This window comes from Pinus tabuliformis, chromosome 1_2, assembly GCF_031772625.1.
Source record: "Pinus tabuliformis cultivar Carrire ecotype Pingquan chromosome 1_2, CPIR1, whole genome shotgun sequence".
In the NCBI taxonomy this organism is placed as follows: domain Eukaryota; kingdom Viridiplantae; phylum Streptophyta; class Pinopsida; order Pinales; family Pinaceae; genus Pinus; species Pinus tabuliformis.
Genome location: NC_142298.1, coordinates 1,263,213,677 through 1,263,219,346, shown reverse-complemented (window position 1 = coordinate 1,263,219,346; position 5,670 = coordinate 1,263,213,677). Strand labels below are relative to the sequence as shown.

Sequence of the window (5,670 nt, the reverse complement as noted above, 5' to 3'; positions counted from 1 at the left end):
ACCATACAGTTGAAACATAAGACGGTTAGAGCCACCTTTAGTAAAAACCTGTTTTAATGTAGCCGTTGAAGTGGGTAGGCAGTTTGCGTGTGATTTAGAATATATTGAGGTTTCCATCTTATTTTGTTTATCACTTTCATTTCCAAATATTAAAGTTGATGATAGGAAGTGTTTTACGGGATAATCAATAACTCTGTTGACGACACTATGGATATGAATCAATTTTACAAGAAGATGGTTATTGTTAAATAAATAATTTTTGCATCTAATATATCAATTAACTAAAACCCAATCTAAATTAATTAAATAAATAAAATAAATTATAATTTCACCTTTCTTTACATTCTGTCAGCTTTAAAATTGACAGATTCTGTTATGCTTTAAAACCGGTTTTTCCTCTTTTTAACCATAAAATACGGTTTATTCAGAAATAAATATGGTTAAACTTACGGATATATACGGGAGTTGTCTATAATGCGATTTTTTTGGAGATTTTAGTGACAGAATCCAAAGGAAGAAATTGAAGTTAAATCTTGATTTGTTGCAGTTAAAATTGTTTTTTAACTGCATATTTGGATTCAGCACCTTGAAAAACCCTCGGATGATTTCATTGTGCAGAAACTAGCTATCGATTCCAATAAATTATTGCCGGATTCCGACCAGAAAAACCCACCTAAAAAACTTAAAAAAAAAATCACATTATTATATAAAAAAATTTCTAATTTTTTTTGAGTATGGGCTAATGTTAACATGAGCCTTTTATGTTTTCGATGTGCTGGCCTCATTGCGTCACCGCAAGCCCGAATCATTCTCCGAGGGGTGGCGTAAGAAAATACGGGGAGTTGTTTAATTCACAGATTGTAAGTTGGTCCATTGACTGTGATTTTGGATGAGCAGTACCGTCGAAGGACCATGACAAACTCCAATTACAATCTAAGAATTTGGAAAACACTCAGATAATTTGAACCTTATTTTGGCCGCTTTTCTCTACCCTCTAATTGGAATCTCATTAGCGTTTAGGCTTATAGGATATAATTTCTGATAATACCTTTGGAATTCCGCTATACCTTGTAGTTTGTGGTTTCTAGGTGGTTCTGAACTCTCCACTAATTTTTTGGTTGGGAGATTGGTAAGGTGGGAAAATCTCATTAATATAACTAGGGTTTTGTTAGCAGAGAGGGGTTTTGTTTGATTTAGGTTTGGATTTAAAGTTGTGTTACTTGAGTTTTTTTTAGTGATTTTTTTTTATGGTTGGAGACTATTCTTATTATCTTGGTGTTAGAGGTGTGTAATTTCATTTCCTGTTTTCCTTTGCCTCATAAGTTGCATGGTTTATTCATTGTGCAACAAGTGTGGAAATTGTTTGCCTCATAAGTTGCATGGTTCATTCATTGTGCAACAAGTGTGGAAAAACCCTTGTTACAAGCTGAAGCTTTTGGAGTAACTGCTAGTTCTCATTATCAATTTCCCCTTCTTTGAGCAACATAACAACAATTTACAGGGTCATCTGCTGACATAGTAGAAAATTTTGGAGCAGTAGCAATCAATTGTGATAATGTGAAGAACACCCACTTTGATTTCCTCAGTGTCCATTGATCCATTGAGTTCTATTGGTTCCATATCTCATCTACGAATCCAATTATGTTGAATTAGAGTTACAATAATGGGAGAATCTAGGGTATAATAATAATCCTAGGTTTCTAAAGTAAGTGTGTTTATGTTTCCTATTAGTCGTTTATGTTTCCCGTTTCTCTTTATATTGCTGCTAAAGGTTTGTAATTTCATTCCTTGTTTCCATTTGGCTCATAAGTTGCACGTTTCAGTCATTTTGCAGTGAGCATGGAAAAGCAGTGAGCATGGAAAAAACCTTGTTATAGACTGGAGGTTTTGCAACAACTGTTGGTTCTCATTGTCAATTTCACTTGTTTTAACCGTCCTAGCAAATATTTACAGGGTCATCCATTGATGGAGGAGAAAATTTCGGAGCAGTAGCAGTCAACTGTATTAATTTTAAGAATACCCACTTGATTTCCTTAGCCTTCATTTTTCCAATGAGTTGTATTCGTTCCATATCTCATCTACGAATCCAACTATGTTGAGTTAGAATCACAGTAATGAGACAATTTAGAGTATAATAATAATCATATGTTTTTGAAGTAAGTGGGTTTTGTTTGATCAATGATATATTGGAAGGGGAATTTTATTTTCTGTAAGTTGTTGAAATTTATTCCGGGCTTGTCCATTAGATTTAGACCAAAATCCATTTTGATTATGATTGAGCCTCATTCAATTGTGAATAAACCCACCTTCTTTCTGATTACACATTAAATTTTGACTACACCCACTTTGATTATGATGATATTCCATTAAATTCTTATTATCCTCACTTTGAATTACACGAGAAATAAATTTATCTTGGTGTATTGTTGATTGCATGAATGTTGTGTGTATGGAGTGGCCCCATATTACATTAAGTCATCTTGCCCATGATGATCAATGACATCTCAGTTAGGCTTACATTGTTTGTGCAATTAAAATGAATTTATGGGTTTTATAAAAGAAAAGCTGTTGGCGATTCTCACATACTGCAGGGTTTCCATTACATACTTCACGACTAGATTGAAAATCTCATAAGCTATTCTTACATATTCGACTGCTATAAGCGTAGTAGAAAGCCTAAATTCGTAAATGGTTAAGAACATGTATGTAATTCGGTTACTGGTTGTATAAGGTGATGTTTAATGGCAGAGTGAAAAAGTTTGAAATATTCTATATCTAAATTATGTTAAGTCCACCTGGAACTGCGTAAGAATCATGCTATGCAAAATGGTGAAGAGTGTGGGTGGAAGACCAATTTTAAACTGGGTTGGCCTCATTTAATCCTTATATTTTGTTGGTTACACTTATTTCGTCAGAGTGGGAATTGGGGCAGCCTAAATTTCACTCTGTATATATTGTTGTCTATGTTTTTTGCTTCAAACTGTGGGGTCATACTTTGTTTCTATTCTTACATTCATTGGATATGCTTAATGCTTTCGACTGTGAATTTGGTTGCTCTCTGTTGCAATAAATTAGTCTTTATATTTTGCTAGGTGTGCTCATTGCTTCAAACTGTGGCTTAGGTTGGACTTAATTTACATCCTTCTATATTGATGGTTATGCTTTTCTCCGCAAACTGAGATTTGGTTTGGGCTCAATTTCAATCCTTGTATGTTGTTGCCTTTATTCATTGCTTCAAATTGTGAATTGGGTTAGCCTAAAATTTATTTTTTGTTGCACACATTGCTTATTGTTCTCAATCTACAAGGTGATGCTTATTTATGTTACATGTGTATGTATTTGGAAATACAATCTTAGCAAATCATTATTGGGACTCGATTGGCATATGGATGGATTGTTGCAGTGACTGCCTTGGTGATGTTTTCCTATAGATCACATCAAATCAAAATAATAACTTTCTAGGATCTTTAGTTCATTGTTTTCACATCTGATATATTATGGTGAATATTTGAGTCATCTAGGCTTCGTTGGTTTGAGGTTTGCACTATAATCGGTATGGACACCATATTACAGGAGGTTATTAGATGGTTAATAATTACAACATGATCATGAAAATTGGGGTATGGTATCAACCATTTGCTTTATTAAGAATCAAGAGTTTGTAATGAAGTGCCAAGGTAATACTGAATACATTCCTATTGCTAGTGAATGATGAGGAATCATAACTAAATCATCCAATCAACACCCACACCATAGGTTAAAGACCAAGTTTGTTAGACAATTTACAACAAAAATTTATGTCATCTCATATACTATATTCTCAAGCTACATGGTTTTCCAGGGAAACAATGTATGTTTTGTTTGGTTGTATGGCTTGTGAATCCATTCACATTCACTATTGGTACCAAGGGAAATTGTGAACCTCTTTTGTGTACCATGATTTTATGAATTCTAATATGTCTAACAAGAGGTCATGTTGTGGAGGCAACAATATGGTACAGATTAATTGTCCATTTCATAATCTACCCTATAATATATGTACTCCCCATTCTCATTGTTCTTGATGAAAAATATTTTACCTCAAGTCAGAGCCTTCATCTCAGTAATTGGAACACTAAACAACTAAGGTTATCAAATTCTAAATCAATATTTTCATGTATCAAATCCATATTTATGATAAACTTAGGGCTTGTGTTAAAAAGCCTCTCAATGAACAAACATAGAATACTTTTTGAAACGTTAAATTAGAGGAGTGTTCTTTTTCTTGACTAGTATTTTCTTTTATTTATACAGAGAAAAGTTCTCGAATGAATCTTTTCTCTACCACCTCACACGCGCTGATCCAAGGCACAAATTGTCCATCTATTTCTATCAAATTTATCTTCATCAAGAGCACGAGTTCACCTTAATAGAATGGCTTATGGCATTTTTTCCACAGTTCACGGTACAACTGGTGCTTGTTATTTTCTTTGCCAAATATCTTCCACACTGTCTTTTTTGCATAGATAGTGGAATTTTTTGCTTTCAATAAGATTATCATAACATAGTGCTTTGTTTCATTTTTTTTTTTCCCACTCATTTTTCCTTGGAAAAAGCTCCACTTATAATGGAAGAGCTTGTTATGTATTGGTGTATGGGTTTCTTCTCAGATTCATTTGTTGAATTGGGCTTATTTGTTGGAGTTTAAAGGCATAAATGTTTTTGTAAACTGTGGTTGGAAAGCATCATCTTTTTGGTAGAAAACCCATACATCGTAATAATGATCTTGCTTAATCATAATTTTTGTCCTCTTTTCAATAGAAAGTGGCAATTACTGCTGATGGATATGGAAACAAGAGTGACTGAGAGAGACAACTGACCAATTTATTTCAAAAAATAATCAAAATGTAATTGAAGCTTGTTGTGTGTTATGCTTACTTCTACAATCCAGAGTATTTTTTCCTTGTCTATTATGTCATTGTTTTAGCCACAATGTATAGACTTGGAGGCTTATATCAAAAGTAAATAGATATGACAAGGAAAAATGCACCTTATATAATCTATGGGAGCTGCTCGTTGTTTCCGCCTAGTCTAATTTACCAATGTTCACAGTGTTGGCTTCGAAAGGGAATTCGACATAAGCTAATTTTTCTCTTTATTTTTGTCTAAATTAATGGATTTTCATTTTTTTTAACCTTTTAATCATATTAAAAATGATATTTTAATCGGTTACAATTTTTAAATTTTCGTGTTTTTAGGTTGGTGTTGATGGTGTTGGACCTGCCAACATTCAGGGGATCCCCCTGATATGAAGTCCCAACTAGACCTCACATCATTTGGTGTAGGAGTCCCATCTAGTACGATAGTCGGTTGCCATTATCTTAAAGATATGCCTTAGCTCTTTCTTGTTAGCACATGAGAGTGGTTTTCTTAGTCTTCAAACAACGAGGTTCGTGTGCTTGGTGAGTGCTTACTGCTTGTGTCAAGGTTCTTTCATTGCAGAGGGAGATGGTGAAAGTGAGTCTCAAGTCGAAAGGGAATAGTCCCAACTCTGTTAGAGACGCACAACACAGCAAGACATGTGCAACTTTCGGTAGAGTAGTCCATACAGATGCAGTAGTCACAAACACAAGATGAGAAGATAACATGTACAACACCCAACGGAATAGTCCACAGGAGTGTGACGACTAT

At 34.1% G+C, this 5,670-nt stretch overlaps 1 pseudogene; it reads left to right on the top strand.

The window, feature by feature from the left end:
- The first annotated feature begins 3,555 nt into the window (after positions 1-3,555).
- Positions 3,556-4,845, top strand: LOC149210818 (GPI mannosyltransferase 1 pseudogene; annotated as a pseudogene).
- The last annotated feature ends 825 nt before the right edge of the window (positions 4,846-5,670 follow it).